This window comes from Lonchura striata, chromosome 1, assembly GCF_046129695.1.
Source record: "Lonchura striata isolate bLonStr1 chromosome 1, bLonStr1.mat, whole genome shotgun sequence".
Classification (NCBI taxonomy): Eukaryota; Metazoa; Chordata; class Aves; order Passeriformes; family Estrildidae; genus Lonchura; species Lonchura striata.
The window spans coordinates 30,924,286-30,951,405 of NC_134603.1; the positions used below are offsets into that span (position 1 = coordinate 30,924,286).

At 38.7% G+C, this 27,120-nt stretch overlaps 1 protein-coding gene and 1 long non-coding RNA gene across 4 annotated transcripts in view; one reads left to right on the top strand and one right to left on the bottom strand.

The window, feature by feature from the left end:
• Positions 1-2,421, bottom strand: part of ZFHX4 (zinc finger homeobox 4) — a 149,153-nt gene extending 146,732 nt beyond the window's left edge. For 2 of the 3 annotated variants that reach the window (XM_021550550.3, XM_021550548.3), the window contains exon 1: positions 2,034-2,421. The gene's annotated coding sequence lies outside the window, so the exon portion shown is untranslated. Of the gene's footprint in view, positions 1-1,785; positions 1,808-2,033 lie in introns of those variants that run through there. The other variant, XM_021550545.3, reaches the window with a different exon arrangement.
• Positions 37-27,120, top strand: LOC110481798 (uncharacterized). The gene is made up of 3 exons (XR_013339956.1): positions 37-249; positions 13,273-13,335; positions 25,975-27,120. It is a non-coding gene; the product is annotated as an uncharacterized LOC110481798 (long non-coding RNA).

The window sequence follows — 27,120 nt, forward strand, 5'->3', positions numbered from 1 at the left end:
CTTTTTTTTTTTTTTTTTTTTTTTTTTTTTTTTTTTTTTTTGTGGGGAGGGGGGTGTTATGTTTGCGATCTCTGCCTTGGTACCTAAGGAGGAAGAGGAGGAGGAGGGTGTGTTACTGAATGGTGGCTAAAGCCTCCTCGGGACGGCGCTGAGGTGAAACAGGCTGAACCCGACTGATGTGGCTCCTCTCTCGGTTGGACCCAGTGCCCTAAGCAGCCGATGAGAGACCCCCGGCCGCCCGGCTCGCAGGTAACAAAAGAAATACCAACCCGTGTGTTTTCTGCTGCCGCTGCTGGGGAGGCTGTGGGGTGCGGGGGGCGGGGGGGAAGAAGATGCAGCAGGAGAGGCGTGGAGGGGCACCGCCGTAAGTTGGCATCGGATGGGGGCAAAGTTTATTAGCAATTTTGTAGGAAATTTCATGTCAGGAAAGACGGGGAAGCAGGGACGCGTCTGCCATTAGCCGCCGTGATGGGAAGGGATGCACTTGATTCTGGCACGAGCAGTTAGAGCAGGAACCAAACTGCGGCTCGCTGTTTATGAGCTCTTTTTTTTCCTTCTTCTTATTTTTCCTTTTTTTTTTTTTCTTTTTTTTTTTTTTTTTTTTTTTTTGGTCTGTTGGCTGTCTTTTTTAAACACACCTTAGCCCTCGGTTCAAAAAAAAAAAAAAAAATGGGCGCCTGTCCCGCAAAACAACACCACTCCCTTTCAAAAAATCTCAGAAAGGCTTCGCTGAAAGCAATCTCCGACCCTGCCCGCGAGAGCCTTTCCTACGGAGCGGCTCGGCGCGGCACGGCACGGTATGGCACGGCACGGCACAGCGGGGATGCCGCGGGCTCCGCCGGCGTCCGGCCGGCAGCCGCCCGCAGGCAGCGGCAGCCGCGCATCCCCGCACCCCCGCCAGCGGTGCCGCTCCGCGCCGAGCCCAGCCCAGCCCAGCCCAGCCGAGCCGGGCCGGGCCGGGCCGGGCCGGGCCGCCTCCCCGCGCCGCGCGGCGAAACTGACAGAGCCGCGGAGCGCGCTCATAACGGGCTCCTCTTCCTCCTGCTGCCAGAGCCGGCAGCCAGCGGCGCGGTCGCCCTGCGTGCACACACACACACACACATACACACACACACACCCGCACGGCCACCCTGCCTCTGCTCCTGAGAAACCTACCTGCCAACGAAAGGGGGGCAGAAGGAGGGGGGGAGAGGGGGGAAAAGCACCCCACAACCTTCTCCTGTACACACGCACGCAGTCAGGGTCCCCATTGCCCTGCTGGCATCCCCCCCCTGCCCGAAAGCGAAAGTTTCAGAGGCCGAGGGGGGTGGAGATGAGGAGGAGAGGAAAGGAGGGTGGGAGAGCAGAATGTGCCTTCAAAAGGCACCTCAAAGTTTTGGGGGGACCGAGCTGCGAAAGAAGAGTGCAAGCTCTAAAGGGGTTGGCTAGGGATGACTTCTGACAGCCGTAACGTCTTTCCTAATCTGACAGAATTCCCCCCTCCCCGAGCTCCCTAGAAAAATAAGAGCGAAATAAAAAGTGGGGGGCATCCCCCGAAGCTCTTCTCAAAAGCGAGCAGGGTCCTTCACTTAATATGAAAGTTACAGCCCGAAAGAGAAAAAAAAAAAAAAAAAAAAAAAAAAAAAAAAAGAAAATAAATCCACAGCCCCAAACCAAAACAAAACAAAAATAAAATTACACAAACAAAACGTAACCCCCGGAATAAAAGAGAAAGGCAGTAAGAGAAAGAAAGAAGGGAGAGAGAAAAAGCAGCCCCTCCTTCCGAAATGAGAGTAAATACTGTACCTAAAAGTGGGGAAACAGGCAGAAAAAGGGGGGAGAGAGAGAGAGAGGGGAGAGGTACATGGGATCTGGGGATGTGAGTGTGTGTGTGTGTATGTGAGAGAGAGAGAAAGAGGCACAGAGAGAGGGGGAGAGAGAGAGAGAGCGAGAGCGAAATATCAAAGATTGTGCAAGATCAGCCTGGAAAGATAATCGATACTCGACCTAAATTTAACACAAACTACTCAATAAAAGTTAAAGAAAAAACTTACTTTCCATTTCCCCTCGCAGTTCCTACTGGATCTTCGCCTCTCTTTTTTGTTTTGCTTTATTTACTTAACAGCTGATCACATCCAAGTAAACGAGAGAAGGTTCATTAAAAAAATAATAAAAAAAAATAATCCTCCAACTTTATTGGGTGAAAATAAAAATGATTGAGCAAGAAGTGGGGGGCATGGAGCGGTCCTTTGGGGTCCGGGAGTTGTTAAAGCATGTGCCGACCGCGGTCTCGCTGTTTGGTTGTGAAGGGGTTGGGAAAAGGAGGAAAGGAAATGAAAATCCGATATGTCTTTATTCTGCTAATTATTATCGTTTTAGCCCTGTTTAAAAAAATGGCTGATTAAGTTGAGTGCGCATGTCTTTGTGTGTCTATTCCCGATATGCACTCTGGGAATGAGAGAGAGAGAGAGAGAGAGAGAGAGAGAGAGGGAGAGGGGAGAGAGAGAGAGAGAGAGAGAGGAGAGAGAGTAAAGAGAGCGAGGGAGAGCGAGGGAGAGGGAGAGGAGAGGGAAGAGGAGAGGGAGAGGTGTAATTAGTGAGGTGATCAACATTCTCCGGGCTGCAAATGACGCGCAGCCCCGGAGCCGGAGAAGCCGGAGCTGCCGCGGCTGCCGGGGGCTCGCCGGGGCTGCGGGAGCCACAGAGCCAGCCCAGAGAAGAAGGGGCAGCAGAAGGGAGCTCATGGATACAAACACAAGTCTGCAAACTTCATTAGTAACACAGACACACACGCACAGGCACACAAAGTAGATGGCTAGGGAAAATTAGAAAAAAAAAAAAAAAGAAAATAAAAGAAAAAAAAAAATAGAATGCCAGACTTGCTCTTTTAACTGTTCAGAAACTTAAAAAGAAACGGGTCCAAATTAATTATTGCATCAGGGAGATATTTCTGTCTGTCTGTCTGTTCATCTCTTAAATTTTCTCTCTTTTAATGGGGATTTAATGAAAAAAAAATTGCATCCCATTTTTTCAATGGGCTAATGAATGTATGACACATCTGCAAAAGGAAAGGTAATATATCTAGGATAGGGAACAACTACCCATACGGAGATAAAGACGGATTTATTTACACATGTGCACACAAATGCACACATGTGCACGTTCACATCCTACATCGTATTTACACATATGCACATACAGTCAACACACACACAGAGTCACACAAAACATAGCACACTTTATTTGTTGACCACCATGTAATTGCTTGGAGATACCAACAAAGTAAAAAGCAAAGCCTTACAGAATATACAATAACAACTGTAAACAGTCTTATCAAAATGAAGTAAATATCAGCCCAAGGAAAGGGTCTCTTTGCACACAATCCAGGTTTTATGCATATACATGCATCATCTTCCAGTTTCCCTGCAAGTATTGATATTTTATTAATATTTTATCTGCTATATTTTACCAGACATATTTCATTCTTGAGGGGAGGGGGGCACACTATTATGATGAAAAGTAGGGTAAAATGTACAGATGTCATTATAAATCGGAATCTTCTACAAATATTTTCCTGTGTGGGATTTAAGAAGATTGCTTCTCATTTGAAAATCTAATTATCTTAACCTAATACTGCAGATGTGAATATGACTGACACTTTCATTAAAAGATAATTAACTAAAACTAGGAATAGACATACTTTAAAATACCCCCTACTGAAGATAAAAACATGACTATTCAAAGAGCATCCGAATACACCGCAGGAACACGTGCAGATTTTTGATAATGCTATTCCAGAAATGGGTATACCAGAAATGGTCACTAAGTCACAGTAACATGCAGGAGATATTTACAGTACCAAGGACCCTGTGCAGGTGAACCGTAACCTTAGAGCTGACAAGCCTTTGAAGTTCGTGATTCCTGCGATACACATCAAAACCTTGTCTTAGGCCTTAAACACTAAAAACCAGCAGGAAGGTTTTATCACAACCTTCCATAAAAAGCACATATGCACAACAACAACAAACCAGCAAAAACCAGGATGGCAGAAATATACACCTCTCTGGGCCCTAAACCTCCTGCTCCAGGAGAACATTTTGCAAGTGCTGGAACTAACGCTAATAGGAAAATCCCCACCTGATGATGAATTAAGGCTGCCCTTAAGGAAGCACAGGCCAGTGTCAGGGAACCGAGTGTCTAAAAGCAGATGTTTAAGGTCAGAGTGAAGGTCCTGATAGTTTTGAAGGAAGAAAAAAGAAAAAAAGGTTTTGGGAAAGGGGAAAAAAAAGTATTAAAAAAAAAAAAAAGGAAAAGGAAAAAAAAAAAAAAAACACCAAAACAAACCACTACCCTGAAAGCACAGTTATTCAGAAAATAGGAATCTGCAAATAAAGCAGGGGAGGACCCCTATCCCAATCCAGAGAAACCTTACTTTAAACTTCAGGAAAATCTTCAAGATTCGAACTTAAGGGAAAAGCCAGGGGCATTGGAGGGTTAGTGAGAGCAACTTTGTTGCTTTTCCAAGCCTTACCTATGCATTGCACCAGCTCAAAAAGGTGTAAGCATATGTATGCAGATTTCCACAGGCACTGTGCCCTGTCAGTGAACTTAATAAGGAAAACTAGCGATATTCTGCATTGTTGTTTAGACGGTGGGGAAAAAATGCAAACAAAGACTGAAAATGAAATCTCTGAAACCTGTTTACAGTTATCAGATTGAGGGAGTATGATGGAAAGAGGGCTTTTAGGTTTAAATGGTAGACGAAACGGAACTCTGAGATAGAAGGATGCATTGTCCATTCAAGTGCATGCCTGAAGGATGGCAACACATTTCCTAAGTCTGAAGACAATTAAATACAATGTGATGAAGAAACACCTGAGAACAATACATCTATTTCAAATTCAAGTGAAGAAACACGTATAGTTAATGTCACGGAAGAATAAGGAAACGAAGATAATTTAGTTTTAAAGTCGTCCCCCCCTCCTCCCCCCGCACTTCCCCCCACCTCTTTTATTCCTAGTGCTTTTTTCCTGGTGAAACATCAATATCATTAATGTCATTAATGTCAAAACACCAAACGTCAGAACAGTCAAGTCATTCTTTTTTGGCTGTAGATTTTTTCCCCCCTTTCTCTCGTCTTGGAGGGGGATATAGGTTTATGGTGTTCTTGAGTTACAGCTAAGGAACAAAGGAGGGGGGAATAAGGCAGGGATTGCGACAGGAGAGTCCACATTTTTCAAGGTTTCTTCTGTCACTGTTTACTGTCCATCCTAACATTTTAAACCTCTCTGTTTCTCTGTCTCTCCCGCTTTCTCTCTCCCTAAAAATAGTACCTATCGAGGGGGGTGGGGGGGGGCGGGGGGAAAAAAAGGCACTACGGGATGTTAACAGTTTAGAAGGAACCCGGGGATCGCCACGTAGATAGGAAAAATCGAAGAAGGTTAATTCCGGGAGGCAGCAGCAGCAGGTTTGTGGGATGTGATAAGAGCGGAGCGCAGCGCGGGCTGGGGGCGGCAGGCGCGGGGACCCGGCGCGGCCGCGGTGCGGTGCGGGGCTCCCGGCGGCGGCGGGCGGGCTCCCGGCGGCGCGGCCCGGCCCGGCCCGGCCCGGCTCCCGCTCCCACTCCCCTCTCTCCTCCCTCTCTCGCTCAGCTGATTGCCCCCGAAGAGTCTCGCCTAACCTCTCAGCTCCTCTCCTCTGGTCTCGATGGACCCCCCGCCCACCTCCTCCGAACTTCTCCTGCAGGCACCGTTACATATTTTGGGTTTTTTCTAGCCTCCTGTTGAAACCACAAAAAGCTCTTGATAGTGACGTTACATTTGAAAGAAAAGGAAGGGGAGAAAAAAACTCAAAACCCGCTGCCTTTTCTGTCCTTTGCCATCTCCAGCCTTAGCCCTGAGGAAAACTTATTGGCCTGGGTGAGATAGAGCTGATGGGGGCCAAAGCCCGACACTGACCATTCTTTAATAGACAAAGAAATCGTAGCCCAAACCGGGCTCTGTTACACCACGTCTCCCCGTCAAGCTCATTTCACTCCCTAAATCTGTGCTGCGGACACACAGGGGCACAAGGATCTGCATAATTACAGACATAGCCGTTTCCCTCTTTAATAAACCGACATAATTCCCTAATAAGCGTTCCCTTCCCCCACCTTCTCCTCTCCCCAGACCCCAACCCAAGGGAAAGGGGATCCATGTCTTTTTACTGCGTTCCCTAAGTCTATAGATGAGCTCAGTTTGAAACGAGGTATTACAAGATTTCAGTGTTACAGACCCTTTATCTGAGCTACAGACACTTTCAGATCCCCAGCCCCCACCTCCTCTCCTTTTTGTTGTCTCTTCTCCTCCCGGGGGCTATTTGACAAAGGCAGTGTGTTAACTAACATTTTTGTTTAACTCAGCAACTTCTTTTCAAAACATACTTAAACCTGATAGCAATCTCTTGTACTTTTTCCTTTCCTTTTTTTTTTTTTTTCCCGAGATGAAATTGACTCTGAACCCGAAGCGTTTGGCTATTATTAATAATTTCTTTCTTTGCAGGTATCATATATACGAATCTTTTGTTAATTTACAGCGCTATTCCCCGCCATCCCCCACGCCCCGCAAAACATTCCACTACACACTTAAAACGGGAGGGGGGATTGGGGGGGAGGGGGGGGACACGAGGAGAAGAGGGAGGAGGGAAAGAAAACAAAAATCCCACTCTGATTCTTGGAAAGTTTTGTTCGAAAAAGAAATAAAACAATAATAACATACTGCATTTCAATTCTGCCTTCACTGCCCCAGATTTGGCATTCACCTACTGAAAGTGCGTCTAACGAGCAGTGACCTTAGAGAGAAATCACAGCCGAATAGTATAGACATCTCGCTGAGATTTTGAGCTAAATAGTGCCGATCCCGATTGGCTTTTTCTTCTTGTTATTTTGGCTGGAGCCGTACAAAAACGCGCACCCGGACATTACTATAAATAAAAGCCTTCCAGGTCTAAGTCTGCTGCCGGCGTTTCCTCCGGAGCCTTAACAGCCCTTTTTCAGCTCCTTTCTTGGGCAGATCGCGGGGATTAAATGCCCTGAACCTGAGCTCCTGGCCTTGGATGGGAAGGGAAAGAAAAAAGGAGAGGGAGAGAGAGAAAGGAGAGGGTGAAGGAGCCAGGCGCCCTCTGGGCTTTCAGAGGTCAGCGCTTTGACAGTGCTCTGACCTCCCTCCCCTCCCGGCAACCACCCCAGTGTTTATAAACAAAAACAGTCAGGACTAGCCCCAAACAATAGCAATTCACCAACTTCACAGGCACTTCACCAGCTCTTATGCAAATAAAGGAAAACGACCGCTTACCACCGCTCCCCCCCATCCCCTCCAGAAAGCCCAAGAGCATATTTCCAGCAGTGATATATCCAAGGGAAAAATTTTACGTTCTATCCTGGAAAAGGACAAAAAGGGACTTCAGAAATAAAACGGTTCTGATAGAAAGACAGAAAAAAAGGAGAAAAAGCCGATAAAACTAGCGATCTTACTGCAGAAAGAGGAAAGTTATGAAATATTTATACCTAAATCCAGCAATCCACACTGCCAATAAAACAGGAATCTTTGTTGTGTAGACAATATGCTAAACTACCTCTGCGACAAACAGCGATTATAAAGCAACCAGAAAAAGTTATTTTCGCCCAAGGAGCCAAGTTTTCAAAGAAAACGTGTGGATTTTACAGCTAAATAAAAGCCACCACCTCTGTGTTATCCGTAAAAACTACACATAAATTAAAAGCACCGTTAAAAGAAAGAAAAAAAAACCTTCTAGCAAGCAAGCAGTACATCTGATCTGACTTACCAAAAAAAAAAAATATAATTAAAACCATCTTTAATTACAAAAAGCAGCAAGCGAAAAGTAAATGAATCAATGATTTCTCCCCAAAATATTGTCCGCCAAGGTATAGAAATGACAGTTCTATAGTCCTGCATTAAAGCATAACTAAAACCCCACAATTCAAGAATTCATTACGCAAGAAGGGAAAAAAAAAAGTAAAAGGAAAAGAAAGGTCCTAATGATTTTCAAACTTTTGTTTAAAAAATGATGAAGATCAGGAAAGGTTGGAGGAAAAGTTAAAGGAAATATACCTCAAGAGAAAAAAGACCATCTCCTTTTCTTCTTTGTCTATCAGTCTCCAGTTAAAGCATATGGAAAATGTTTTCAAAATGCCTAGATTTGGCACATTGTCATTGCAAAGAGAGGAGCGCAGTGATGCTGTTATAGAAAATGGGAAATAAATTCAGGATTGGGTGCTGCCTCCTTCAATGCGGATTTATCTAAGTTTAATTTAATATTCCGCAATCACTCTATGATCGCATATAATTCACCAAGATTTTTAAGGGCTTTGCCTAAATATGTTGACCACAGGCACAAAGTAATTTTGTCAGATTATTTCCTTCTTTTATTTGTATTTATTTTTCTCATTAGAAACACTTTAAATTGCAATTGTAAATAGTAGAAACGATGGAATATTAGGTTTGGGGTGAACAAACGCTCAGAGAAGGCATTAGCTTTATTAAAATCATTCCAAACGTAAAATCAAAAAGCACAAAATGGTTGTTTGTAAAACACTAAACCTTTAATCGATTTATTGGCATTCCAATCGATTAGATAAACGGAAATCTATAGTAAACATAAAAGCATTTAAAATATTTTTCTCTCATTTATAAACAAAACTTTTCAGTAGAAAAAAATTATTATCAAACGACTAACAGGAAATTCTTCAGATATCAAATTACGATAATAAAATTATTTCCACATGGAAAGGGATAATGACAATGATGATAGTAATTATAATAATGAATAATTCAACAGCCCTTTGACATATATGGAAGAGCCTGGTTCAAAAACAGCTTTTGAAGGGGGCTACTTTTAGGGGATTTTTTAAATAAAATTGAAATTTGAGGCTGAAATGCTTATATTAAGTGACAGTTTAGGTGCATGTGGTAAAATTACATTAATTTTTTTCCTGCAGCTTTTAAGGCAGAACTGTTCTCTTTGACATCACCTCTTAAATTAAGTTACCTCTTAATAGTGGTAAATAAGTATGTAAATATATAAGCTACCCCTGAGTTTATTGGGGGGAAATTTTGTCTCCACACCAGGGCAATGGGAATGGGGACCTTTTACTTTACAATTTAAGCAATTTGCCTAGCTGGCAGAGTACCTTCCAGATTACAGAAAAATTGTGCGAGCAATAATGTATTTGACCACTTAAGTGAAAGAACACAATTTATTTAGGGGCGGAGGGTGGGGAACTGCAAGCCAGAGAAATGCAGCAATCAGCTTGTGGCATTCTGGCTGCGCGAAGAGGAAGTGTTGCTGTAACGGGTATTATGTTTATTTGATAAAGAAAATCAATGAAAGTGGCTGTAAAGTAGTTAGTGAGGCGTGTGTTTGGGACTCGGGTTGAATAGTGACTCCAGCGGTCTGGTCGATGAGCTCTAAGAGCTCTGGAAATCTAACCTAACCCTCCGAGTGAGCTCTCTCTCACTCACTGCTGCACCTTCCCCAGGCTGGGAGACTTCAGCCCTTGTCTCCTCCCTCCGTCTCCTTCCCTCTCTCCCCACATCCCTCCCTCTGTCCCTCCTTCCCTCTTTCCTAGTTTTCCGCTCCTGCTTTCCTTCTTCCCATCCACTCCAACTGTTCCCTCTCCCAGGTATATTCGCTCCCCTCAATCTCTCCCATTCTCTTTCTCTTCCCACTTTCATTCTCTCGCCCCATCTCTGCCGTAGCTGTTTCGTCCCGGTCCAGCTGGTTCTCTAAGTTTCCTCGTACTTCTGAAGCCTTTCTCTTTCTTTAATTCTCTTCTTCTCCTCTCGGGTATAAGTATTCCTAAGTTTTCTTCCAGCCTTTTTCCTATCTGTCTTCACCAGCCAAATTTATCTCTTATTTTGGATTGGTTCCTCTGGACATGTGCTATAATAGTAATTATCCCTACTCATTTCCCTTTCACACACCCATGCTGAAGGGATGAGCACACCATGCTCTTTCCACAGCTGAAATATTTTAGACATTAGCTAATCTTCAGTGGTGCTTTACTTCAGACCTTCTGCAGCTATTACCCCCTTTTCTCCCGCTATTCTTCATTCCCTCCAACTTACAACAGAAATGTTTCTCCTCCTTATTTTCATTTCCTACTTTACAATTTCCTTTGGGGTTTCTAAATAGTAGTATGTCTTTTGCATTTCCCTACCCCCATCTCCTTCACTGTCTCACTTCAGCTATTTTGTTTACCCGGTTGCTTAGAGGAATATTTCCTTAACAAGTTTATCTCCCTGTCTTTCAGTCTCAGCCTATTAAAAAAAAAAAAAAAAAAAAAAAAAAAAAAAAAAAAAAAAAAAGAGAGAGAAAAGGAAAGAGAGAGAGAGAGAGACCGAGAGAGTGGAAAAAAAAGTTCAGCTCTTTTCAGCGAAAACTTGGTTTCAAACTTCTGGTTTGGATTATGTGTCATTATCTATTTTCCCTTATCGTATCCCCCGTTGCCCTCCCCACCCCTCAGTCGCTAATAACATCTTTAGTGTGGTCAATGTTAAATATGGCAGATCTCTGAAAAATGCCTCCTCTCGAGCTCTCTGCTGGAATTCATTACCCGCCCCACTCGTCCCATCGCCCGGTGTCCGCGGGGCGCGGCGCGGCCGGTGCGCGGAGCCCCGCGGAGCCTCCGGCGCGGCCGCGGGCATGCGGAGCGGCGCTCGCCGCCGCCGGGCAGCGCCCCCGAGCCGCGCACGCCGCGGCAGCGCCGGCGGGAGCGGCCGCGGGCGCTGCGCTCCGCCGGGGCCCCGCGCCCGCCGCGGGAGCGGCGACGCCTCCGGCGGGGGCGGCCCGGCGGGGCGGGGGCGGGCCGGCAGGTGCGCGGGTCCCGCTCCGCGCCCCGCGCTGCAGGGCGCCGGATGCCCCGCGCTGCGAGCGCCCCGCTGGCGGCGGCAGCATCCCCTCCGCGGGAGGTGCCCGGCTTTCCCAGCCGGTCTACCTGCCCTTGTTTGTCTGGGGCAGGAGGTGGGGTTTGGAGTCTGGCTCTTCTTGCTATTTTCTTTTTTTCCTCCTTTCCCCCACTCTTTCTTTTTTTTTTTTTTTTTTTCTTTTCCCTTTTCCCTTGCTGTGTCCTGATTGTCTGGAGTGGGATCCAGATGAGGGATCCCCCCTGGCGAAGTCACTCATGTGCTGCTGGCTGTGACACATGCTACGTGTGTCGCCTTTGTATGGTCCTGGTTGGGCCACATACACTTAGCCTGCAGTTTAAGGATTTGCTTTCGTGTGTGTAGTGAGTGCTGGAATAAAGCAGGATTTCAAAGGGTACCACTAGAGTTGACATTTCAGGCCTGCTCTGGGTTTATATAAACCTTAACCAGAGGAAACAATTGTTCCAGGTTAAATGGCCCTAAACTTTCCTTTGTTTCATTAATTGGGATCTTCTGTTTAGTTCTTGTGACAATTCTTTTAAAGAAGCCGGAGGAATAAATCTGATTCATTAATTTCTTCCATACTGACTGAAAGATTTTTGCTGTTTTACACATGGTTGGAGTTATGTTTAGACTTACTTCTTGTCTTTAGGTTACACACATGAAGTGAACAGAGGGGGCTTGATCCTGCCAATCCCTTCTCGTATGAGTAAAACATAGGTCTGAAACCCTCACTATCATTAGGGCCTCTGTTTGGCGTGATATCTGATAAAATGATTTTACCTATTCCAGGCCCCCATAAGGCTACCCAAAACAAATGTTGTCATATACTTCTGATTTTCTAAAAACATGCTCTATGTTTTTTAGCTAAGCCTCTGGTAACTTTAACTTTCTTTTTTGCTTAAATGTGCTTGAGAGAGGAATGATAGCTTTTACACTTAAATATTTCATAGTACTGACAGAGGCACAAATGGGAATTACTATTTTTTACAGTTTCAGAGAAAATGCAATGCACAAACAAGGCAAACAATCTAATCGAGAAGTTTTATTAATTAAAACCCAGTGTAGGAGCGTACATTTTACAAATTTTTGCCTGGGAACATGGACGCTTAAATTCTGTCAATATCTCCATCACCTCTGAAATTATTGCTCACCTATATCCACAGTGACCCCAAATTGTCAGAGAGAAAGCCTGCCAGTTGTAAATCCACACGGGGCTACAACAGGATTGCAATTTATTATAAAGCAGAAATGTTACTGAAGGCAAAATTGGTGCCTATTCCCAAGTCCGCACCTGAAAGGAACACATTTTCCAGAAATAAAGATGTTACAGAGGGCTGTTTAATAATATTTTTTCAAGAGATAGCATCATCATATTAGGTAGACTATATTTTTTCTGGATTTTAACCAACTGTGAATGTTTTGTTAAAAATTGTTTAAAAACAACAGGGACAACTGAAATTCAATACCACCTTGAAAAGATTAAAATATTTACTTAGGTTTCAGACTTTGTGCATGACAGTACATTATATAATAGTCAGGATAGATACTTTTTCCTTCTTTCCCCAAAAGGATCTGGCTTGGTATAATATTCTTGCTTCCCACTGGAATGATGTTAATGAGTGAAAAAAATATTCTTGATTTAATGTAAAAGAGGAAATGAAGGACTGTTATAAAACTAAATTTAAAAGTATGTTTTAATACTCTGGAAAAAATACAGAATAGATGTATTTTGCAGGGAGATATTATATGCCATGTGGAAAGAGCTTATTTAAAACAAGTGTGTCTGTACATTCCTTCAGAGAAGAGTGTGCACGGTGAGAGTCATGGGATTTTTGCTCTATATTTCTACTTATTTTTATGAGAAAATGTTTGTAATATAAGATATGCATAAACAAATTCAAAGAGTATCTGAAATTTATTAAAATAAATTTAAAAATTTAACATGTTACTGATTATGAAGAAGTGTTTGTAAAACACCTAATTTCTAAAATAAACTTGTGAATCTAAAAAGGTGCTAACCTGCATACAAAATGTGGACAATTTTCCCCTTTCAATTAATTTCTATTGTCCGGAGGAATAACAATGAACACAGGAAAAGTATTTCACTCTTTTTTTTCTTATGCTCCTTTAAAATTATCTCTTCACAGAGATATCCCGAGAAATTAGAAGTACCCTAGGAATCAGTATTTTTACCAAATAATTATTTTGAAAATGAATGTATGTGCCATTTTCCTTTGTTTTTTCAGTAGATAATTGTAAGTATTGTCATCAGGAAAAAGGGAATAAAAACTAAGTCTAAAACACATTGTAAGGCAACAAATAGATGCTTCTATATTTACAGTAAAATATTTGTATTTTCTTTTAATAGGAAGCCTTCATAAATTATTAAATCACGCTTGATCAAGTTAACAATGGAGTTAACTACAAGCAGGTAAAATGCTGTTTTCTGTGTAAGATTCATACTTGAACCCGTCAGACCACTTCATATCTCTCTTCTATGTGTTTTTCATTAACATAACATTATTCAAACTTTTATTTTGAGATTATTATGGTGAGTAAAACATATTTGTCTGTGTGTTTGTATTCACCAACACACAGAATCAACTGATCTCTTCCTGTTTCATACAAAAATACTTGTGTAGAGTTATATATTTAGAAGCATAGGAAGGTCTGCTCAGTGTTTGATTTTGGCACAGTAATTAAGGTGTCAGGATTCAGATATGCTTTAGTGCTGAACATTCAAAATTTAGCATTAGAGCCCCTGGTTCATCTACAACAGGATAGATACTGTGTTTATAGAGTTCATTTTTGACCTTACCTGAGTAAGTACTTTAAGCTAAAGTATGAGATGCACCTAGAGGGGTAATACATTGAGTTTAATAGGAAGACAGTTAATAACCTTTTTTCATCCTCATGCACTATCAATCATGGCTGTCACCAGTCTGCTGAATCAAAGCAAAAGTGTTCTTCACAGATGACTGATTAGAAACGCAAAATCACAAGATCCATCTTCATGGTCACTTTTATTATAGTCATTTTTAAACTGACAGCAACCTGCTCAGTTTCAGCAGACTGGGCATCACAAATAGTGTCACTCAGTGCAGCTAAGCATGAGAAGATGTTGGCTGGATTATACTTAAAAATAATTAGGCCCAAAGCCTTTTGTGGAAGCAAGAAAAAGGATTTTTGTGGTTCTAGCCCCATCTTTTTAATGCCAGCAGTAGCCTATGCTTTTATAGGAGGTTACTATTGGAAAATATTTTCACCCTCCCACTCTTCAAGTGAATAAATCAGTTTTGGTGGCCCTTGGATACTTTTTCTTGGTAATGCGACCAATGAGTTTCATAGAAGCCCTGCAAGCAGAGGCTTAACATTGCATACTGCTATTTGTATAGTGCTGTGATGAACTGCTGGTTTCCAGCCTTCTGAGGAACATTGCAAAAGCTAATTACCTTGTTAACTAGATTTGTTTCCATAACATTGTCTCCTGTTCAAATAAACTAGTGATCAGTTCAACAGTTTAAGGTTATTTATAAATTGAATGGGCTCCAGCAAATTTAAAATCAAAATGGTGTAGGTGAGAGGGGGAGGGAGAGATGGAACACTGGTACTGCACGTTGTGCTCTGCTCTTTTATGTATCTGGAATATGGTGACATCTAATTTAAGTATAGGTATCAGGTAATGCTGAAAAATAAAAGCTGGTTTGTTTGGAAGTGTTTTGTTTGATTAGTTTTTGGGTTTTTTAGAAATATAAATTGCTATAGCCTTGAAATGATGCCTTTCCTGTGTGAAAACTGTAAGATTGGTTCCTTAATGTAAATAAAATCCTTTCCCTCTACTTAATGCTGCTTAACATGAGTAAGAAAATAATAGATTCTGATTTGGAATTTTGATTCAAGGACTGTTGGAGTGAGAAGACAGCCAAGACTAATTTTGAAATTAGGTGGAAGCTAAATAGGCCTCCCTCAAAACTCTTAAAAATCTTTACTGGTTTTTAAAATTTAAATTCCACTTCATCTTGTGAACAGAAAATAACATATTGCACCAGCTGAGCATCATTTCAGAATTATCTTTAGAATTGCAGTGAAATTGTGCATCTGGTTTGCCACTTAACTTTAACCCCCAAAAGGTAGTCTTAATAGTAAGCCTGATTTATGTAGCTGTGATTCCTTTAATACAGTCCATAGGACTCTAAGCTCTGTATATCTAAAACTTTCCTTTAAAACACGTTTGGTAACTACAAGTGATTTCAGTGGGCTGCAGTGTCGGACCTTTCTTGCAGTGCCCCTTCCCATCCTTCTCTCTCAAACTGGAGGGCAGGACTTTGGTCAAGTAGGGCTCTTCCAAAAGGAAACGCTCTTCATTTCCACCCTCAGACCTCAGTCTCGCTTTTAGCACCTGGCTACAGACACACACACACACACAGACACACAGACACACACAGACACAGACACACACAGAGTCTCATACACACACACACACACACACACACACACACACACACACACACACACACACACACACAGAGTCTCACACACACACAGTCACACACAGAGAGTCACACACTCAAAGGACTCAAAGGAAATGTTTGCCTTCACAAGCTTGCAAACACACACAAAGAATCATGCTACGTATATGTTTTTAACACTGGCATGCAATCACTGCTGCCTGGATAGGTATGCTGAAACATGAATATCAAGCTAATCATGTCAAGAGAATATTTTTATTTAAAGTATCTTTAATAGTTTTGTAATATTTCCATGTACTAAAGAGACTGAAGAAGGAAAGCAGGAAGCAAAGTAGGCAGCTTTATGTCCAGTTGAGATTCACATGCTCTGCAAACACTTTGGTTCCCCTCTTTGTCCCACTTAATCATTATCTTAGGGATATAATTAGCATTGATAATATGGTCCCACACAGAAACTCTATTTTTGAAGTGGTTTTAACATGTATCTCTATTTTCTGATGAAAAATTGATACAATAATGCTGACATCTGTCTAAAAATAAGAGGCTAAACATTTCTGAGCATTAATCAAAATCCAAGCAAGCAAAGAAATTATCACTGTCTACTGATAAATAATATAATTGTATTTTAATAATTCTGCTTTTGTGGGGAAGACAACATTTTTTCCCCATTAGATATTTTAAATAGTATATTCTAGACATAAATGGCTAAACAAAGCAAATTATTCCTGTGCACTTTTCTGCGTAGTAAGAACATATTCTAAAGAAATCCTGAGATCTGGAAGTATAACTGTGCATTAAAAAGAAAATGCTACAAATGCTTTCTAGTTTCAGGTACAAAGGTTCATTCTACTAGATATTAAATAATACTAATCTACTTCCTAAGTTTGTTTTTTACCCATTTACCATTTTAAGACAGTCTGGAAAAGGTGATCGCTATAGCTTAACTTAAGCACATTGTAAGTCAATGCATCTGAAAAAGTGAGCATAAAAGGATGAGGAATAATAAGAAATTTTGGGGTTTTTTTTCCTGTCACAAGAAAGGAGACATAGGTAATAATTATTAAAATATTTTTAATTATCTTAAGAAAACAGCTACATCAAACTGACTTTGTAAACTTTTGGAATGCATTTGTTGTTTTATTCTTTATGCTGCATCTTCCCCAGAATGTATTGTTTATTGTATGCTTACTTCCTGTCAGTACACTTGCTTATCCAGAATATTTATTATATATTAGGATATAGCACAGAGTTAACTTTAAAAGGGTAGGATTTTTAGAAATTAACTTTGAATTAACTATTTTTCCAACTACAATTCTATCTATCAATCCTTATAAGACATGACTGAAATAAGTACTAAGTGTTGAGGAAATACTGCAGCACAACAATTATAACATGCTTGAGTACTGAATGCCTATAAATATTTTGTAAGATTTACCAATATGTAATTTATATAACAAACAAGTAAAGGAATTTGCATCTACTTTAATGATTACTAATATAATTGGTAGTAAAAAATACTTAATGTGTGGGCACATGCCCGGAAGACAGCAGCTGAAATACAGCATAACATTTTATCTTAAAAAAGCAGATTTACCCAAGTAAAGAGGCCACACAGTACCTGGAAGGTTCCTCTTTCCATGTACACTTATCATAAGCATATATAGACCCATGAAAAGTACCCATCAAATCCTCTAACAGCAAAGCAGAGCACTGCAGAGAAGAACACTAGGAATTCTTATACCACACCTGCCTTTTTGCTGCTTGAATATGCAGCTATTTCTGTCATCGCTGCTTTTTAATTTATTTTCACTTTGGTTTCTGAAATGTTCCTTGTAGAAACTTAAAAGGTTAAAAGGAGGAAAAAGCTTTCCTATGAGCATCAGGTTGCAATAAATATGTGTATGTGAGAGAGTGTGTGTGCATACAAAGATGTATCAGGAAGGCTAGACTGGTCATCTTTCAGCATCTGTCTCCTACCTGGGGCTCAGAACCTCAGTTTTCAAGGGAAAAGAGCAGGGAGCAGAGGCCATGCAAAACATTTCTATTTATATATTCAAGTTACCTGTATTTAGGATGAAGATATTGTCTGATATAAATATTCCCAGTTGCTCACTAGGCAGACAATTTTTATGTTCTCTCAAAAGGTATCGGTATTGGTACACCTGTGTACCAACAAGTCCAGATGATTGTTCATCAGGACTTAAAAATGAGCCTGCATTTTTCCTCTGCATTTTCTAAAATACTGGCCACATAATATGAAGTGGGAATTTCTTTTTGCTGTCTTTTTATTAATCTTTTTTTTTTAATCTTTATACTCACAGACATTTTATTTTCTGCCACCTGCAAAATATAATAGCCACAAATCCTTGCAGGTTGTCTTTGAATTTATGCTTTATAAGAGAAACACTTTATAGGAAAGATGTAAATATTTCTTTGCCAAATATGCCAAAACCAAGTATTTTTCTTCCAACAATTAGAAACAATACCTATTTATTTAATACTGCTGAAGTATGTACATAGAAGCTTCAATATAAACATCATGGATATGCTGAATACAGTAAAACAAGTGTGTCTATTATAGATTGAAAATAAGAGAAGAGCTGTCTTATTTTTCAAGTAACAGATTTAGGGATAGACACATATATTTTATTTTTTGTCTATCTTTTATCTGTAGTCTAAATCATAGTTTAGATCATAGTCTGTTAGGCTAGAAGGAAAAGATTATTTTTGTAGAAATGTCCATATAGGATTTTGGTACCCTGCTGTGGAATGTAAAAGGGGTAAAAAATCCCCCCAAATTTCTTTGAATAGTTTAGGTGCTACAGTAGCATTTTTTTTTTTTTTTTAAATATTTGATCTTTCTCTGTAGCTGTATTTAGGCCCTGTTTTCATTTTTGTAAAGCACGGGTTTTCCTTTTTTGTAAGCTGTTCTCCCATAGTGCATCTTAGTTTAATTCATTCTTAGCAAAAGAAACACACAGGTTCAATCTGGAGACCTCCTTCCAACATAATTTAGCTAGGCCTTTTCTTAGTAAAGGTTTTCTGGTTTTCATTTTCACTTCATATTCTCAAATAAAAGATCCTTTGTTGTCTACCATTTGATTGGACTTAATGAAAAACACTCCATTTTAACTTAACAGTATTTCCCTTTGAATTTATTATATTTAAGAACACTGTCAAAAATCAAGCATTTAATCTCAGGTTTTTATACTTAAAATTATATTGCTATCATATGGTTCAATGAGGTGATGTAGAAAATATATTGAATAGATTTCAAAAAGAAAAGTGAAAAACTAGCCTCATTTTAATATGAAACTAAATACTATGGCTAATGTGCAGATTGGGTATGGTAGTTGACTTTAAAGACTAACATGTGACAGGGTGCCAACAGCTGAATTGTGCAGTATTGACTAAATGAGGTTCACTGATTTGTATTGAGGCTAATATCTTCTTTAAACAATTCCGTGTAAATTGTGCGTATAAAGTCATTGGAAGCTATTTCTCAGGACAGCCTCGCTGGCTAGCTACCTGCTGGAGTGAGGAAGATAATCAATAGAAAGAAATAGAGCTGAGCATGAGACTAGGAAGCTTCAGAGCAGTTAGTGCTGATAAAAGTAGATGATGTCAATATTTGGGAATAACACAACTCTAGGATAACAGACAAAAGAGAAGTGCATATGTTGTAGAGTGTTCAAACAGGGGCAGAATTAATGCATAAGTGGCAGATGTTGCCCCAGGCTGCAAAAAGACATTATTTATTCCAGGTATTGTTAAATTCCTAGTGATACACCACTGCTCTATATAGTATATTAAAATTATATCTAAAAATGAGAGAGCTGGAATACTTTTTACATGAGTAAAAATTCTCAGATATAAACAAACTGATGCTCTCTGTTGACACAGAGCATTTTCCACACGTCTCCTTGACCTCATAAGGATGAGCCTCTGTCAGAACAGAATCCTGCGAAAACAGTGCTCAGTTGTCACTAATTAAATGTTTAGAACTAATATTTAAAAGAGTAACAAAACCAAAATGTAATGGTACATTTTACCAGAAATCAATTCTTTGCTTGTAAAGATGTTGACATCCTTGAGCCCACCCTCTCCCCCCTCCCTTTTTCTTGTGCTTAAGGATTATTGAAACAAAAAATTCCCAATGCTCATTCAAATTTATAATATGGTGAATGTTTTTAGCCATGGTGTCTTTATTGGTAGTGAAATATTGGTATATTTTTGCTAATTTAATAGTAGAAATCAGTTTTCCTCTTGCTGTCAGGCAATGAATTTTTGTTCTTCTATGCTGATCTCTCTGTTGATGTATTATGACATAGTCTGTCAACACGAGCAGATACGTGAAAGGGAGATTGGGTGACTGAGACATGCAACCTGAATATGGCTCCTCTTCAATTTTAAGTGTATTATCATGTTTGGATACAGTCAGTAGAAATGTATGATTTTTTTTTTTCCTCTAAAGAAAGCTATTATTTTGATGTAATTTAAGCAAAAGCAAAACAGGTGGACTATGACAAGGTCTTAAAGGGAAAATGAATGAGGTAACTCTAAAACATATGCATGTGAACTTAAAAAAATTTTCACTTCTAAGTTATAGCCCTTTAGACCAAGCATTTGCAAAACACAAAAGTTTTTGTGTAAGACGAACCAATCCAGGCTTATCTGATTATTAAATATTGCTATCTTTTCTTTAAAAAAATTAAATAATTCCACAAGCTTTGCATGGTTTGTTGTCACAGATGTTTTTATTGTTTGGTGTTAGATATCTGGATTACATCAAGTAGGTGATTACTATGTCAGCTAAAAAGGTCAAGTTCCCTACTTTTTATTTCAAACCATCATAAAGAAACCATTCTATAATGACACACTTGGCTATACTGTAGCTCTCCCTCTACTAATTTTAAAAAAAGCTTCTATCTCATATATTGCTTAACATGAAAGAATTTAATATTTTGATAGTTAATAGCATCAATATTTGTACTTAAGAGAAATACCTGTGTACTGAAATAATTAATTTTTTCAAAGCAAATTTCTTATCAAAAGACCAAATTTTATCATTAAAAATAAACAATTTATTGTAATAAAACTTACTATCATTAGAGTGATGTGTCATAAAAACCTTCTTAGATTTTTTTCACGTTGCTATTCTTTAGTTGTCAGACATGGCATCATTCCATCTTAAAATTACAAGAATTCATAAGGTTGCTGTTTAATACTTAACTCTAAGGAAATCTTCATTTTGAATAAGCATGCTTTTTGATTTGGGACATAGTCAAAAATCTTTAAAGATATATACATCAACTAATTTGTTAATCTTGTGCCACTTTTAGCATTTGTCACACATATAGACCAGGAAATTGGCTCCATCTCATTCTAGCTCTGTGTTGAATTAAAAACCTCTACTGCAAAGAAGAGCATGATGTGGGGAAAGAATAAATTTAGTTCTTTCCTTAGTAATGCACATATATTTCCATACATTTCACATCCTAAGGGAGCCTGTGAACGCATTCAATAAATACAAAACTGTAATTCCAGGAAAAGAGAATTTTTATATTATAAATTTCACATAGTACTTTGTTCTTAAAAGATCTGAAATTACAAATGTCATTATGTTTTTTATTCTTTTACAAAATACAGGCTGTAGGAAAAAATGGAAAAGCATTGAATTTTAGGGTCATCAGTATTTCTGAGGGTATTAGGTGACTTGGAATGAAAAATATATGCACTTGTAAATTAAGAAAATTGCGTCCAGCCCAACTAGTTCTACCTTATGTATACTGATATCAAAATCATATATGTAAGCATTTATATCAAACGATTGCCTATCTTCACCCTATATATTAAGGTCAGTGAAAAGAGCAGTTTATGGATAAAGGGCAATAGTAAAGGGGTAGCCTTTAAACATGATTAGTTGGTGTCTATTAAAGATGTGTTAAAATGAAATATATACCACAGGTAAAGGAAATTACTAACTCCTTCTAGGATGATGGACTTACTGTATGTGTATTTCACCATACCTTTAAAATATTTGTGAATTTGACTGCAGTCTGAGGAGACAGAGCATGTGGTAGATTTATGAGGGTCTGACGGAAACAGGGCTAGAAGAGATTATGGCATACTTGTTTAGAAAAACTGAGAACTGGAAGTTCCTGAATTACAATGACATATATCTAGATGAAACTATAGTTTGCAAATTGCCTAGAGGAGTTATCTTTTATTAAGTGTTTGATGGGTACAGAAATGTACCTATCTATTCTGTAACAGTCTAGGAATACTTATGCAATATTTGCAAATACAATTTTAATATTCTTAGATTTTCTTAAATATTTTCATTTTTATGGTGACCTCACCCAACCCTGTGCTGAGCTCCCGTGCCTACCTAACAAGCCATATGGTTAGAGTTTTGTTACATTATTTTGAATTCTTGAGATAGCATTGTGCTGAAATGTTCCCTGCACTGCAGGAGTAGGAGAGATCAAACCACAGTTTAGGCACTTTTTACCTTTTTCAACAGCTTACCAACATATTTGACACTTTCCGCATCTTAACAGTTAGAAAAAGGTGTTAAAAACCCCAACTTTCACAATTAATGCATTTACAAAGGCTTTCAAGTTCGTGACTACATTGTGATGCCATTACAAATGTTTAGTTTGAAATCAGGCAAGGAGTAACAGACAAAGCATGCAGTTTTATCAGGCACTGTAAGAGTTCTTGCAAAGAAAGCCTGAAAGACGGGTAAGTTTTTTACTAGATCAACTTTCTTTTTTTTGTTCTGACTGATACAAGGCAGATGACTTGTCTAGGAGGAGGTGGGGGGCAAGTTGGCTTTGCACTATAATTTTTGGTACATTAACTTCCTCTTCCTTGAGGAGATGCTACTTTTTAATCTTATTTTAAATCATTATTATCATAGGGAAAATCTGTATTAGTCACTACAATCCTACTTTCATAATTCATATTTTATTAATGCAATTAAAATTGGTGTTTACCGATGCTTTAGCAGCAAAATTATGAATTTAATAGCAATTTAACAACAAATTATGATATGCATCCAAGTTCTGTCAGCATTTTTTCAAGCCAGGTGAATGCATTATACAAATATCAGGCAATATTTTACATAGCAATCTACCTATTAAATGGCAAGTTTTGTCAAGCTTCTAAGTGCAGTTGGTCACCAACTATATATATATATTTTCTTTTTCCACAAAAATGTGGAAACAGGATTAAAATATTTTAAAGATTTCAGAGGTTTCTAATAATGACATAATAAGCACTATCTGTTAGTGTAAGCTTTCGATCAGCAACCGAGAAAATAAAGTTTATGACCAGACAACTATTTATACTTTCATTGTGAATACATGTTCTGTGCATTGATAGCTTTAACAAAGTTTTTCTTTCTCATAGGATTGTATGAAGAGCTGTACATTTGTGATAAGCCACATGCCCTGACCCATTTTCATCAGTAACTTGCATGGTTTTCTTAAATCATTAACTTATCAGATCTGGGTAGGGATGTCTGTATCTTTCTGGATGTTTGTATAGTGCCTAGCATAATATAATGTGTTCTGGAATATAAGGAAATAATTGGCACTTGTTAGTTATAAGCAGCACTTGTTAGCATAGGCTTTCTAGCATGCCAACAAGCAATTAACCTCAGCATCAGTCAATCACCTTTTCCTAGTTAACTCACATTACACTTTGAGGACAGCTGCCATCTTCTTGTGGAAAAATACATGTAACTGTGCCCCTGACTGTCATGCGAGTTTCAGACCAGTGTAACTTTATTCTATCCAAAAGAGTTAGAGCTTTCTAAATAGTAGGGTAATCAAGAAAATTATTTTTCTTCCATGACTGTAAATTAGGAGTAAGTGCACCTAATTCATTGGTGCTGCATCTGTTTAAAACTGTGGCACCGAAATTGGAATCAATCTTTTCTTTCTGTACCTAAGAGGTGAAAGTGTAGTACTGTACATAAGTCAATCAATGCAATGATGTTGCTTAGCAATGTAAATGCAAAAGAGTAGATTGCTAATGCCAAGAAATTTGCACCCACATATTGCACCTGTCAGTAAATGGGAGTTTGCATGCAACTGCACTGCACTGTGGAATTAATGCCCTAATTAGAGACTTCTTAATCTCTATTAGGTATACCTGACAAGAGAATATGGTGAGGTTTTTTTATGAGCACATCATTGCTATGGATGGCAGGAGTAACTGTTTTTTTTTTTTTTTTTTACTATTTTTTGTTTTGTTTTTAGTTGTTTTTTTTTAAGACATAGCAAACACTTTAAATCAATTTTTGGTAGGAGTAGATGACCAAAAGAGAGTTTCTGTGTGTTATTTGTGTAGAAGATAGAGGTTGACGGTGGGTTAATAAAACTGTTTTTTCCCATTTCCCTACACGTAAGCGTGATTTTCTTGGAAGAAAGGTATGGAAGAACTGAACTGTGATTTAAAGCACATCATTTTATTTCAATAGCAGGAAGCAACTTCCGTAAATGACAACTTTTTTTCTTTTGATAACTCCAGTAAAATACAGAGATGACACCTGTATGAAGCATTATTTTTAGAAAGAGGGACTGGGACACTTCTTCTCCCTTGACTATCAAAATGACATATAAATATCATTTCTTTTACTTTTTCTGTGAGTTTTGTGACTTGTGCCTTGGTGTGTGACTGCGATGTGCTTTTTTTGTTGACAGATGTGAATAAGGTATAGAGAGTACTAAATAAAAGCATGCCTGATCCAAATAGGCAGCAATATGCAGCATAACTTAAAGGAAAACAAACAAAAAAATCCAAACCAAACCAAAAACCTCAACCAATAACAAAAACTCCCCACAAAAAAAAAAAAAAAAAAAAAAAAAAAAAAAAAAAAAGAGATTCACTGTAGGCTTATTTCTTCCTGGTCAGTACATTAGGGAATAAACTGAAACATATGGAGTGATGAAAAAAAAAGAAGGAGAGAGCTGAGACCTGTAAGGTATTTTAACACTGGTTTTAAGAGTTTTACATATTCAGTTCTGAATAAATCTTTCAATTATGAATTGCAGTCTATCCAGCTCAGGTAAGAAAACTGTAGAATAGGAGTTTCTTTTTTGTTTTACAGAAGTTTAGTTATTATTGCTTAACATTTTCTGTGTTTTGCTGACAGAAATTCTTTGGGGAATGTTTAAAGAATGGACTTTTTAGTGGATTTCTTTGGGGTATTCTTTTCAAATAGTCACTGTTGAAATCATCCTGAGGCATATTTGAATCTTAAGTCACTTTATACTGTATTAAGTCACCGTGTAAAGCTCCTACTAGTAGCTGGGAATTACTTTAGTAATATTAGCCACTTTTCAAATATAAAATCATCTATTGGTGAAAAAGTTCTATGATAGTAAAATATAAGTATGTTTAACTTGGTTTTTGATAATATGTTTTCTTCTAACTGTATCTTTGTTATCTATATCTACAGTTTTCATCTTGCCCTAAGCTTCTGATCCTTTATTTGGTACCAGAATTTACAATCCCAGAGCAATCCCTACCCTCTTTGATGAATCACATATTTAAATTTGTAGGGTACACCCTGGCTGAGTTGAGTAAGGAGTGGCCCCACAAGCAGCTTCACTGGCAGCTCTGAAGCTTCCATCTGTGCTGTGACATTAAGCTAGAAAAGACTGAAAGTAGCTGACACTGTCATGGTTAGAAAGCATAGCGGGGTTGTACTTATACGAAGTATAAACCCATCCCAATGCAGGAACACAAGATACTGCAGAATCATGAAACAACTTTTCCTTTTTTAAATGTTACATAAACCCCATGTTGCAACTGTGGTAGAATAGGAAGCTATAGCAAGCTATTTTTTATGTGTAACTATTATATGCCTCAGGAGAGCAAAATGTTTTTGACTATATTTCTGCTTAAACTATTAAGGACACTACTGGAAAAGTTCTTAAAAGGAAACTGGATTATTTGGATTAAAATATTTTTTATTAGTCTGATAATTATGTAAGAACATGAAGAAATGTGGAGGAAAGTAGAACCATGTAAAAGAAAAGTGAATGTACTGACTGGTAAAAATGAGGTGAGAAAATGTTATGTTTTGGTATAAAACATATTTCCTGGTAGTGCTTTTGCTGAAATCAGCGTTACGAAGCACACCTATGATGATAATTAGTTATGTAAACTCATAATGCAAACTTATAGTGTGTTGCAAGCCTGGTAAATTTGTTAACTTTGTTTTTTTAGACTAACTGGTGATTTCACTCATATTTAAAATGATAGATACAGGGAGAATAGAACAATTCTTTCTTGTTTTGACTCAATAACTGTTCTACTGTCTTTTGGCCATTTAACTTGTATCTGCAGTATGTTTGTGTAGTGCAATATAGTTTTGCCTCTTGGTTATTAAGACCAGCCATAAAAATCCATTTTAAATGGTGACTTATGAAATGTATCCTTGTCAATAAACATGAATTTGTAGCCTTAGTCATCTTTGATGACTAAAATATATGGTTGCAAAACATGAAATGGTATTAATTATTTAGTCTAAGTGCTCTATTCTGATACTTTTTTGTACTTACACACACATTTTCTTTTCCTAGGTATCTTTTTAGTGCTGAAATGGACACACTAATTGTGAACCATGTGGTAAGGAGCTCCCTCTAAAATATGCAGTAGCCCATTTACTGGAATTTAACAGGCTGTGTACTTTAAAGCCTCTCTTGCCTGTAATCATGTGAACAAACCTTGCAAGTCACAAAGATCCAGCACAGCACAGAACAGCAGCACTGGAACAGCCCCCACCACTGGGTAAGGGACAGAAAGGAGATGGTGACCTGCAACAGGATGAGAGACCACACTTACCAGGATTTGCTCACGGTTTTGCTCCTGGCAACTAACATTTCCATTTTTCTCAAAGCTTCTACATCTGTGTCATCAGACAAAGCCCCACGAGTGGTAGCAGAGCAAACTGAAGCCTTCATTTTCAAGTTGGAAGAGAAAAAAATATTTACATGTCTAAATCCCAGAACTGACTGTTCAGAGGTCACTCTTTGTTGCCCACTGCTATGAACCATTAAGGCTTCCGAAAGCTCTAAAAGAAACAGGACATAATCTGGGGCAGAAAAATCTTATTGCTTTAAATTTGCTTAAATTCTATTTCATTGTATTATATGATTTTTGTCCTACGAGAGGAACATGAAAGATGGGATGTTTCCATCATTGCTTGCATTAATGACTACTTAAATTGACATAGCTTGGAGGACAAAGCTTTGACCATTCACTGAAGGAGAATATATTTTAGTTGATTAGGACTTTAGACTATTTTAAAGGGAAAATTACTGATTCATGCAATGAATTTTATTGTTTTATCAGCCTTACACCTCAGTATTTATATATATTTTTGGTTACAAATTTAGGTAAATGTTTAACTATGTGTTTTAATGTTGTCCTGCCTTTTTTTTTTTCCTTTCCTGTTTAAGACAGGTTTCTCTGAATCAAATATAGTGACAATTAGTACAATTTCCAGATATATCAGCAAGAGTTTCTGTACTAAGTGTGGGAATGTAGATGTTAAGAGGAAGCACAAGTAATGACTTTTTTTTTTTTTCCATTCACAAAGGAAGCATTAAGACATCAAGGTTATTCAACAGAAATTAATAAATGCACCCTGGAAAGTTATTGGTTTGCCAAACTGTGAGAGGATCTCTGAAATAATAAAGATAAAATAAAACAAAAACCTGGAGAAA